The 13,481-nt window shown below is 30.5% G+C and overlaps 1 long non-coding RNA gene across 1 annotated transcript; it reads left to right on the plus strand.

The window, feature by feature from the left end:
- The first annotated feature begins 241 nt into the window (after positions 1–241).
- Positions 242–3,274, plus strand: LOC116119895. Its single transcript, XR_004126463.1, has 3 exons — positions 242–284; positions 2,824–3,041; positions 3,127–3,274. It is a non-coding gene; the product is annotated as an uncharacterized LOC116119895 (long non-coding RNA).
- Positions 3,275–13,481: the final 10,207 nt, after the last annotated feature.

Here is a 13,481-nt window from a genome sequence, read left to right on the forward strand (position 1 = left end):
TTTCCGTTTTTCCTTCCTTTTTTCCTTAATTTTGTAAGTATTCATTAAACGCATGCCATTTCCAATGTGTATGGAGAAGGAGAGGCGTTGGATTTCCTTACCCAGAATCCAATGGCTGAAAAGATAAAATATGAGAAATTTTAGTTATTATCGATGTCAAAGTGATTGTTTTCTTCATAAAAGAGTTCAAGTTCGGATTTCGGAATATCAGTTGCTCTCTCAACTGAATAAGAAGCTTTGTATTTCTGTTCATCATTCAATCATTCTCGAGGAAGGAATACCAGGTAAATATTCAGTTATTTTATACTTATTACAAGTTGATTTTTATAATAATAATTCAGTAACTTAACAACGTTAAGATCACTTTTGTCTTCACCTAAATTCTTAACTCTGGTTATTGATCTTAATCTGGGTTTGAATATTAGATCCAGATCAACAAGATAATAATGAAATTAAGATTTTATATCCAAATAATTAAAAAAATATATATGAATTATATGTTAATTTGTAGAGTTTATCTTCTTTATTATTATTTTTTTCTTTTCATGTTCTTTTGTCTTATTAAGAGCATATAGGTATGGTATATGCTTTCATTTCAATTTTTATTGTATTTTTCCTAATTTTGTAGGAGGCCAGGCGATGACATACCTTATTATTAATTATTATAAGTCCAGTTTGGTATGCCGTATTGTGTTGTAGTATAGTTTTGTATTTTATTAAATTATCTATTTAACTTTTGCACTAGATAATTAATACATGGAGGTGGGACCCGGGCCCAAAACCCAGTCTCCGGAAAGGCCCAAGGGAGGAGGGACCGACCCAGGCCGGTCCCTCCTCCAGGCCTGGGTCAATTAATTTTTAAAACCCCCTAAATTCATAAGCCCCTGAAAAATAACAAAAACCCTCATATAATATTAAAATTCATATAAATATAAATTTAGGAGTTAAAATAATTTTACAAAAAAATAAAAAATTTTAAATTTTCAGGCCCATAGGACTGGTCCTTAGGGCCCAGTAGGTCCCGGGCCTTGCCCACCTCTTTATAATACAAATAGATATTTTTATAATACAAATATATAAATATCTATGTAAATACCTCTTTATTTATATAATTCATAAGGGTTTATAAGCGCAGATCAAATGCAAGACTTTGATTTTTTACATTTTGGAAAGATTGATGATAGATAGTAACATAGGATTATACTATTAATAAATCTCAATTTTTTTTTTTTTTAATATTTACATTGTTATGGTTCGATCAATCGATGTCCATGTCAAGTGCTTTGATGTCACCGATTGCATGCCAACAATTGACCTATTGTTAATTTTTACAAAAATTTTGCTTGTTACAATTTAAATAATATGTTAAAGTTTACTAAAAATTATATTATAAGTTTATACATTTTGATGTCAATTACAACAAGACAAACTGGATTTTCTTTCTAATAAACAGTGCAAATATTACAATACAATACGGCATACTCAACATGGACATTATAAATGATCTAAAACAGGCACAACTCATTTGCAAGGTAAAAGATGATGCATAAGGTACTAAGTTTATATTCTTTTACTACGTCCAATTTGTAATTATATTGCATACTTTTGTTTGCTACTAATTTTGTTGGCATTTTAGTAGCGATTAAGATCATATTTTATGTTAAAATAATTTTTTTTTTGAAAAATATATTTAAATTAACTTAATATATAAATAAATCTGAATGATATATTTTTTCTTTTTTTCTTTTTTGTATGATATAAGAACAAGTAGTAAGTTGCTTGTTTAGTAAAAATAAAAAAATTGATGCTTTGTATATATGTCCATTTGATGTTTAATGTAATATTGTTTAAATAATTCTTAGTTATGTTATCCAAACAATGTTTTAATTATATGAACTTAAAAGTAAATCTCAATAAAAATGAAAATTTAAATGAACTAAAATATGCTTGATCGGGAACTTAAAACGATAAAGAAAATAGAGCATATTTATATATGCTTGATCGGGAGTTTAAGATGATAAAGAAAAAAAGAGCATATTAAATGAAGTGATTAAAATAATAAAAATTATTTCAAAACATGGGGAGGCCGAATAAAAAAATCGATAAATTTCTATGTTACGTTTGAAATTTTTTGCTGGCGGTGGCCACCTGCACGTAGGTCGTCACTGGTTTATAACATAGAAGTTTAATATTTAATATTTTAGTATAATAATGAGGGGCAAATAGAACCACCCTGTATCTTATTATGTTATTGTATATAATTTATACATAAACATGGAAAATCAGTTAAATATTAAACACACTTAAGATTATTAGAAAGTATCATTACTTTTTTTAGAGTTACAAAAAAGGTTTTTAATAATTCCTGAGGATTTTTGATAATTTTAAGAGGTATGTAAAACTTTCTTATAATTGTAAGTTCATTAAATATTAATCAATTTTATAGAGGTTAATGTAATAAATCCCTACTTTATTTATTTCCAATATAAGCTCAACTTACCAATTCACCATAGTTTCCTTATAATAATTTTATAAAGGCTCCGTGGTTTCATGTTTCTATTAGTTAAACCTGCCATTGATATGAAACAATTATTTAGCTCCCTTAACATTCGGTGAATTTGTCATTCACCTTCCCTGACAGAGGCAAAGGGAGGTGTTTGACAATTTCTTCAAATGTGAAGGGAAGCTATAATGGTTTCTATTAGCTCACGGGTGTAACTAATAGAATCCTCAAACCTCAGGGGTGGTAATTGATAGTGAGTCCTTTATATATAATATACATAATGTTTTGCATTTAAGTAATGTTTGTTGACCTGTCGTTAGTGCTGGGTTAGTTGGACGAAATTGCTTACTTTAAAGAAAATGCTCTCAACGGCATTGGATGTATTGAGCAATTGGTCAACGAAATAATTTGAGCGATTGGTTTCTCAATGTAAGACTGCTACGACACGGTTTGAGTTAAGACCAGTCTTAAACTACTTGTCATTGCGAAGCTTCACGTTTGTTTCCTCTTGGAATTATGTCAATGGTCGCTACTTCAGGTTTGGTTTAACCTATAGATTTTCATGTAAATATGTATATGATTGAATTTGCTTCATTACTTCCACCTTACATATGATTTTGCAGGAACTCATGCAGAGCCGCCAGCTCTGATGGCTCCTCCTCCAAAAGTGGTGGCTCCTCCAACACCTCCTCCTCCAAGTCGGTCCTAAAAATGGTACGCATGAGATTGTGTTCTGTATGATAATAACTAATTATCAGTTTAGTCAATTATATATCAGTTACAATCAAACAAAGTGCAATATTTTTTTTTTTATAAATAATAGATGGTCAGATGGTAAAAGAGCAAAAAATGATTTAACATGATCTCACAAGTTCGAGTCATTTTAATGGTAAAAGAATAAGAGGACCATCTAATATGGTCTCTAGAGTTCGAGTCCCCACGACCCGTAATAGGGGAGACTATTGAAGCTCTTATCCGGTCAATAATTCCGAGGTCTTGAAGGATTAATTGAGGTCCGTAGCTGGTCTGGATACCCCTAATCATTAAAATACTACTAATAATAATAATAATGCAAATCTTAAATGACAATACAATATACTCAACATGATTGGTATAATGTGTTCACATTTTCGCTCAAATCATTTGCTGGGAGGAAAAGAAGACGCACAAAGGCACTAAAGTTCATATTCTCTTACTATATCATATATGTGGTCATATTGCATTACTTCACTTTGCTAATATATTTATTGGCGTTTTAGTAGAGATTAAGGTCATTAGTTTGTGTTAAATTTAAACTTTTTCTTTTTCCTTGCTCTTCTGTGTGTTTTTATGTCATGGGTTTCCTTGGCACAAGATCTAATTTACAAAATGGAACAAATGGGGTTTTAGTAAAGGGCCAACTATTTGACAAACTTGACTAACGTTGTATGGGTTTAACACATTGTATGATGGTTCTTCCCGGCCATCATGACGTGAAGGTTTGGGCCGAGTTTCCACAATTTAAACCGCTTTATTACTGAATTTTTTATTAAAAAAAAAAAGTTAGGGGGATAGAGATTTTGATATATATATAAGAAAAATGTAACGAAATTATTATTAAAATTTATTATACATGTTTAATTCTCTTGTTTTCACACATTTCTTTCTCTATATTTTCTAGAAATTTAAATTAAAAACAGCTTTATTTCGCTTCTCAAAAAATCAAAATAAGTTAAATTTATTGTGTGGGTACTCTATTTTCATTTCTCTCTCTCTCTCTTTTTTTTTTTTTTTTTTTTTTTTTTTTTTTTTTTTTTTGTAAATAGCCAAATATCATTTCTTGGTAGGCCGGATAGAATTGTCATCCTCAAGTTTCATACCAAAAAAAAAGCAAAGAAACCATAGTTTCCACTACTTTATAATCCTCAATGTCTGATTGAGTATAATTTTCATCTAAAAGTTATCTGAAATTATTTAAAAAAAAAAAAAAAAAAAAAAAAAAACTAAAATTTCCACATTGAACTATCTGTAACACAAGGCCTAATTTACTATTGTAAAATATGGGCTTTTCTATTCTAGTGCTTTGCTTTTGTTTAATCTTCTAAGTTTTACTTGGCCCTCCTCTATCTATTTTCTTTTTATTTCTTTTACTTTAAATATCCTAAAGCCTATATTTTTATCATCTATTTCATTTCATTTTTTACAATGCAAAATTCAATTATTTATTTCATGTCCTTTTAATTTTATTTGTTTCAACAAATGGAAACTCATAACTCATAATTTAATTTTGACAGAATATTAAGAAAATAATAATCAAATAATTAAGAATTTAAGCAAATTAAGTATTTTATATCAGAATAGAAAGATATTTTGTTTTTTTTAGAGTCGACCAAATTTCAAAAAGTTAAACATCGAATTTTTTTTTTTTTTTCAAGTTCCGCAGATCTGTCACTCAAATAATTAAAAAGAAAATTATAAGAAGATTAGTTCCACAATTTTTTTGTTTTTCAAAAAGCTGAACTTTAGATTAATATTATTTTAGTAGTTTGGTTGAACTTAGACTTAAATGGTGTTTGTTTTTTGTTTGAAAGCTGAATGCATATGTTATCTACATATTTCTAAATATATAAATCTGATCAATGTGTTTGTTTTTTATTTTTCATTGTTTGATTATAAGTATTGAATTGCTTGTTTTTATATAGTGTAAAAATCTTAAAACCAATGTTTTGACACATATACCCTTATTAAACATAATATAATTTTATATTTTATACGTTTTAAACAATTTTGAATTATCAAATTTATGAAAAATTAAAAAAAAAATGTATATAAATTAAAGATAACTGTGTTATTGTATTTTGATATAATATTTAAAAAAATTATTATAACAAAAAAAAAGTAAAATAATACCAAAAACACATAATGCATATAGGTTTTTAAGGAATTATATAAAATTAATAGGGGGATTGTTGACAAAAGAAGATTATTGTTGATTAAGATGTTTTAGTATTAAGATAAAAACCGTATATTTTAGCTTTTTATTTATATCTGAAAACAAACAAAACCTAAAACGTATTAATCTTCTAAAATAAATTACTTATAATCTTAAGATTAAAAAACAGATAGACTCAATCACTCGAATAAATAAATAAATAAGAAAATTCTAAGATGACTAATTCCATAAAATTTATGTATTATCTAAATGTGACCAATCTTAAGAAATAACAGTTAGGAAGTAAGTCTTCTAATTTTTATTTTTTAAGTTTGGTCAGACAAAGACTTGGTCATTCAAATAATTAAAAAAAAAAAAAAAAATGAAGACGACTAATTCCATAAATAAAAAATTTGAACTTCCATTTTTTTTTTTTTTTTTTTAATTTGTTCACAATCAAACTAAGTTACTTCTCTCACTTTCTTTTCTGAAATTTTCTGTTTGGTTCTTGAGAAAGTTTCGCAACTTTCAAATCTTTTTCTTTTCTTGATCCTAAGACTCTATTAGTGGGAGAGTGATAAATCATAACTAATAATACTTCAATTAGTTAGTGGTATGATATGCCTATTGCTCAACATTATATCAGTCGAATACGTTCCTCACATAAAACTTAGATTTTTTTTTTTTCTATATCTAGTTTAATGTGAGGATTCAAACTTTAAACCTTTGACTCTGATACATATTATCATTCCACCTAAAAGTTTAAGATAGTAAGTACTGACTCAACATTATAATAGTCTAATTCATGAACTTTTTTTTTTTTTTTTTTTTAACCATTTGGTGTGTGTCCGGATGGCAAGACTTTTAGGTGGATTACTTAGAGGTCTTGTGTTTGAGTCCCACAAAGTGGTCACTTACCATATTTGTGACTTACCTGGCCTATTGGGTTTGTATGGTATTCAATGGACAGCGAGGATTAGTTGAGGTACGTGCAAGTTAGCCCGAATACCTAGGTCACCAAAAAAAAAAAAAAAAATCCATGGGCATCTTACATTATTCGATTTGGATATTCTGCATTATCAGTTTATTTAATTTTAAAGCCTTTACTCAAAGTGGTTTTTATTCGTACATTTTGCTCTTTATTTGCTGCTTATTATTTACCTTTCATGTATTTCATAATTTTAATTTCTTTGCTTTTCACTTAGATTGTTATATCAGTTTTACACATACGTAGTGCAGTATCAATTCATAAATGTTAATCTCTCTTGTTCTTGAATGGTGATTGTGATTTACTACTTTGTTTGGTTGTGTTAAGTGTTAAGTGTCAAGGTTTTCATCAAATTGGTATCAGAGCATGATCTTGTGCCCATGGGACATCACCTACGTCGTAGGTTGACACAGTGACAAGTTAACCTTGGGCCCATGTTGCTACCCCAAGAAAGGGCATGAAGGCCTAAGGGAAAGGAGATCCACCTAGTCACCCAAGGGGTAAAGAGGCTGACGTGGACGTCGATTGTGGAAGCATGAAAGAATGTTAGGATCCGACATTGGAAGGGAAAATGGCGGGCGTGTGTGTTATTTTGGCAAACCGATTTTCCGAGAAGAGCTCTACCCAAGCCCATCAAAGACCCATGGCCTAGGCCATTTGTTTGAGTTGTTGGGGTGTGTGCCTATCATTTTTCAATTAAATAGACTCTCTAATGAGAAACAAAATCTTCTAAATACTCCTTAAAGGTCTTGGTTTTATTGGACCATTTGTATCTATATGCATTAGGATCTTAATTCATGTATCTCTTTGTTCGAGAAATAAAAATATGATAATCGAATAATTAACTAGTTAGAGAGGGTATTGATCATAAAATGGGTTGATGATACTATAAGTTTTTTAACACTAAAAACTTCTATAGCTGTATCACTGACCTCTTTTTTGGTCTATATTTGCTATAACGACATTTTCGAAAACAAGGTTGTGCTAGAGAAAGTATCTCATGAAAGTTTTCGACATCGTTATGACCCCAAACCACCACCATTCTCTTTTCCAATCATCACTCACTAAAATCCATAAAACCTTACTCCTGCCGATCCCGCCAATTACCAGCAATCGAGCAATTAGGGTTTGCGCAACCATCCCTCTCAAGTCAAATTTCGACCAAGCATGACCACCAGAGTCCATTCTGCGACCACCAAAAGAGTCATTGACCTCCCCTCTTCAAAAGACCTAACAATCTGGACCAAGTTTGCTCTTCGTTCGCCGTTGAATTGGAAAGTGTATTTTGGGTAGTAAACGGAATATAAATTGAGGTAGTAAAGTGGTATTTAAATGTTTATAAGTGGGAAAGTGTCATTAAGCCACTATTTGAGTGGGAAAAAGTTGTTTACTATTTTCTAAAAGATTATCCTTAATTGTAGATAAAAACTATAAGGACATAATAATTAACTAACAATTTTACCCTTTCATCGTTAAAGTTAACCAATGGGTTCTAAATTTAAGATAATTAAAATTGAAAAGACAAAATACATTAAAAAAATTATCAAAAGAGTTTAACGAATCAACCATAAACCCTAAATGACTATTATTGTATCAAGTTCCTCCTTAATCTCAATACTTGAAACATCAGGTCATGATATTGTTGTAACTTAATTTTTTGACATTTCTTATGGACCATTTATTTTTTTATCTATCCAATGGTATTGAACGGTGCAAAATTGACATTAAATTTAACTAGTTTAAATATCTCTCTTATTTACAATTGGATTAACAAAATTGAATATATAACTAGTTTAAATATCTCTCTTATTTACAATTGGATTAACAAAATTGAATATATAAAATTAAGTCAAAATTTTAAGTCACAATATCCTAAATCCAAGTGTGTAAAAAATACGGCGCTTTTGAACCTTCCCCAAGTGTGTATTCTCTGTCCATTGTTAGTTAACTAAAATAGAAGACTCTTTTCCAGACTATTTCATCTATTCTGGATTTTTCATTTTTCTTCATCTTTTCAAATCTTCTCACCAACGAAGGTTTTTTTTTTTGGGAAGGGGGGGCGCCGGCGGTATCCCTCATGATTAATTAATAGTCTTTACTTGTAATTAGAGAGTTATATGACTTGACGGCCTCTCTATTCACTTTGCTCATTGCTTCTTGTATTTTCTCTCTTCTTTATTTTTATTTTGTTTTAAGTGTTGCAAAATAAAAATAAAAACATATGATTGAAGGCACGGATAGAAAAATAATAATTTCCTAATATAAGAAAGAAAATTCAAAATATTCATCAATTTTCATTTACTATTACATACATATGACAAGAAAGAAAGTTCCTTAAAAACCTTCCCTCCATCATACAATTAACTACTAACGTATATTTATTTATATGGGACATTCTTTTATATATATATATATAGATTTGGTAATATTATCGGACCGAATAAAACCCATTTAGATACATAATCAAATATTGTTGATCATGTATCGAATAAATCTTATTGATCTGATAAAATTACTAGATCAACGAGATAACAAAACCCTTATTAAAGTAAGTGTAGAGGCGAAATCGATGCTAAATGGAGTAGATTTCAATAGCATGAGCAGTTAGGGGGAACATTAACATTCGGGCAGCTAACGGCGATTAAGCCCAATAGCACAATGATGTCAATTTTTAGAATCCCGATATCAAGAAGATTGCAAAGGCATACACCAACATCCACTTCAGCCAAACCGCTAAGGAGACTGCAGCAAGTAGGGCTTGGTTTAAACAAACCAAAATTAACACATGCAGAAACCAAAGCGGTAACTGACACAGGGCAAGTTCCGTTGGTTGATGAAGAAGGGATAAGGGAGATCAGCAGAGTACTGAATAGGAGGAAAGCAGTTGAAGTAACAGCTACCTTGGAAGCCATTGACAAGAACTTGAAAAGTTTAATTTAGGGTTTTGAAAGTTTAGAGCTAGAGAATTGATTGCGAGAGATGGATTTGTAAAGTTTTTGCATGGGAATTTATAGGAGGAAATGGGTGATACATGCACATGCAAAACCTCAAGTTGTCAGATTTTAAGAGTCTTCACGGGTTCAAGTTACTGTAGTACATAGTAAAGTCTTCGATGAGAAAGTCTCCTATATTGTCCATCAGTGTCAATGGTGTATCCAATAATTTTAGATAAGTGTGCAATTCAATTTTTTTTTTTATATTTAATGTATTTTTAAATTCTATCTATTTGTAAGGTTTTTTTAACGATTGAGATGTCAATTAATTAATGCCTTCAAAATAGTGTATAATTACAAAAAAATTAAGAATAATAATAATGTATAATTGAATTAGGATCATGGTTAAAAAATTAAAGTTTCTTTATATTATAAATATAATAGAATTAAAAGATAAAAAAATAAAAAGAATAAGTTGACGAAATAAAATAATAAAATTAAAATTAAAATTAAGATTAAACTCACACAAAATATCAAAGCATAAAATGAAGAGACAAGAAATTTTGTTTAGTTGATTGATTGTAATCTTTACTTTGACTTTTGAGAAGGGTGAAAAAGTGGTTACTAAGAGTTGGGAGAACGTGAATTTATAAGGAAAAAGTTGAACAAAATCTTGATTTTTCAATTTTTAGAGCCCCATCCTATTAGTCTAGTGGGTGTAGTTCAAACCAATATATATATATATATATATATATATATAGATTGATATCCAATTTATGATTATTTATTATATTAATTGTAAAAAAAAAACCAAGAAAGAAAAATTTAGGCCTAATACGAAATAGTAACTTTGAATAATATTACCCAATTGTAACGCCCACACCAAGGTATGTAGCCTTACTTATTCCCTAATACCCTTAGTTGAATTTTGTTAAAGTTATCTTGAACAAATGTAAAAGAAATCCCTTAAAATTTCATTAGGGGTAAAATGACATTTTCACTCATAATTAGTTGAAAATGTGAGGAGTGAAAAGAGGTAGAATTTCATGAAGAATACAATAAAAATAAGGGCATTTTGGTAATTGACTAAGGGACATAGATGAAATTTCATAGAAAGTGCAAGGGTAAAATGAGAAACTATAAATAATATTTTGTTATATCAAGAGTTGAAGAATGAAACCCTAACCATTTCTTCTCCTCTTTCACGCCACCTTCATTCCCAAATTCACTCAATTTCTTCAATTCTTTTTCAAGGGAAATTCATAGATTTTGGGTTATCTTTAGTGGAATTTCAATCCCAAGCATCCTTAGGTAAGATCCAAGATATGAGTTTTAATTTTTAAAGTGTTGAATTCTTATGATTTGTGTTCATAGGATTTAAGAGAAAGGGAGTTGGATCAAAGAAGACTATTAAAGTGTTGGATTGCTCACATCTAAGGTAAGTAAATCTAACCCTAGTTATGATTGGAGTAATATTATGTAGAGAATTCCTTTTATGCATATACGTGTTCTTATATGAAGAATTGTTGATGGAATGGATGTTGAATGATGGTTAGAATTCCATGAGAAGTAGTGTTTGTGTAATTGATGTTTGATGAGGGTTTGGATGAATTATGGAAGAATTGGAGTAGAATTTATGGAGTGTAAATCCTGGATAGGTTTGGCGTTAATCTTAGAGAACTTTGTTCCAAATTTTGGTGGCTTAGAAGAGAAGTAGAAGTGTAGCCAATTTAGAGCTTGTGTGAGCACATAAATTGTTTGATGAAATGTCAAAGAAAAGTGCATATATGAGTTTGATAATTTGCTATCTTGAGATGAGTTTGTAGATGGTAAAGAATGACATGTTTGCATTCCATATTGCATTATTGCATCCAAACATGTGAAGTAGTTAAAATAAAAGAATTGAAAAAGACTAGTTCCACATTCCGAAAGTTGAACTTTGATTTATTAATTTTCATTGTTAGGATTGAATTAGACTTAGTCACTTGAATAAATAAATACATATATTTATATATAAGATGACTAATACAATTAGATTTTTGTAATTATTTGAGTGTGACTAAACTTTAATAAGTTAAATTTGAGTTTTCTAACTTTTACTTTTTAAGTTTGGTCAGTCTAGACTCAGTCATTTAAATAATTAAAAAAAAAAAAATAGTTATTACTTCTGGTTATTATTTTCTATTAGTTTAGACGTAGTCACTTGAATAAGTAAATAAATAAATGAAAAGATGACTAATTCCATAAATTTTATATAATTATCTGAGTGTGACGAAACTTTAAAAAGTTAAACTTGAGTTTTATAACTTTTATTTTTTATGTTTTGTTGAACACACATAAAAAAAAATTGTGAAACCAGACAAGGTTCGTAGATTTTTTTTTTCAGAGCTTTGAACTTCGGATTATATATATTTGTTAAATTTATACTCAATCACTCAAAAAATTAAAAAAAAAATTATTACAGGACTAATTTCATAAATAAAAAAGTTTAACTTATTATTATTGGTCAGAATCAAACTCAGTTATTTAGATAATTAAAAAATAAATAAAAGACCAGTTCCACAAATTTTGAAGAAATTGAACCATAAAATTATTATTACTAAAAAAATGTTTTCAGGACTAGTTCTATAAATTTATTCAAAAGTTGAACTTCAAATTATTATTATTATTATTAAGTTTGTTTAGACAGATTAAGATAAGTTTAAACAAATTTTGGAAGACGACTAGTTCCATAAATTATTTTTAAATTTCAACTTTGATTTATTGTTTTATTTTTTAAATTTGGTTCTACTTATAGAGCATAATTTTTTGATAAGAGGATTAGTTATCATAAATTTTTTATAGTCATTTGTAGATGCTAAAATCTACGGTTGCGGAAGTAGGGTCGGATCCCGTAAGGTTGAGGCCACTGGCAATCCGCTTCACCTGCACACAAAGCAAACAAGCGTGAAGCTTACGTAAATACTGATGTGGTGTCTGTCGTAGGCACTCCGACGCTCAAGTCAATAAGGCTAAACGAGGCAATTTAGTGAGGGTAAGGGAATGAAATGTTACTAGAAGTTAAGTCGGAGACTAGAACCACGGTGTTGGGGTATAGCTCTTAGGAGTAAGAGCTTGGGTGTAAGTAGGTGGTATTGAGATTGAATATCTAAACAGAGGAGTGACCCCTGTTTATATAGCAGTTTGTAGAATCTTTGTGTCCCGGTAGGACTCTGAATTCATAAGGGAAGAGGTCTGGTGAATAGGAAAGATCCTAATTCACTTGCCTAATTAGTAGCAAGAGTCCTGATTCACCTAAGATACGGAATCTCAGGAAAATTAGGATAAAACCAAATAGGAAGATTCCTACCTTGGTCTAGAAAGATTGTCCTTAGGTGGGCTGTTGGGGACGCCCATTCAAGAAAAAGGTTGGATTTGGGCCTCACGCTTTGGCCTACGTCTTGAATTTTGATGCTGGCCCAATCGGAATTGGATCGTAACCTTGGGTCGTTATAGTAGAACATGCATGTTTGGGCCTGACAAGGCCCTAGGTTAATCTTGATCCCCATAGTTAGAACCCTACTCTCTAAGCTAAAGAGTATTTAGGTTAGAGAGTAACTGGTCCAGAGGGGGATCAACTGAGCTAACTGGTGATCGACCAGGACGAGCGAGTGTTCCCTTGATCGAGTGAAGATGCCTCGTCTTGATGAATACATGAGGTGTCTCTGTTGGTTTGTACTTTTGTACTCTTGTGTAGCTGAGTCCATTCGGTTGATTGAGTTGAGTATTAGGATGTGAGGAGCAATCCTTGTAGTTGCGTCCACTTGGCTGATTGAGCCGAGTGATAGGGTGTGAGGTTCGACCCTTATAGTTGCGTCCACTTAGCTAACTGAGACGAGTGATAGGGTGCGAGGTACGACCTTTATTGATTGGGAATCAAGTCGGTTTGCTTGGGCGAGGCGAGCTTTATTCGAGTGCGATTGGGTGGAGCCGGGAGAGTGGGGTGCGTGTACTTTAGGGTTTTGTGGGCCTTGATCGGGAAACAAGAGATTGGGATTCCCGAGGCAGTCTCATCATATGACATGTGTACGGTTGGGGTCTCCTCTTTCTTTTAAGCGGGAAATTGAAAAGTTGCAGCCAACTAGATGTTGTCACGTGTCACTCTGG

Source organism: Pistacia vera, unplaced genomic scaffold (assembly GCF_008641045.1).
Source record: "Pistacia vera cultivar Batoury unplaced genomic scaffold, PisVer_v2 Contig910, whole genome shotgun sequence".
NCBI lineage: Eukaryota > Viridiplantae > Streptophyta > Magnoliopsida > Sapindales > Anacardiaceae > Pistacia > Pistacia vera.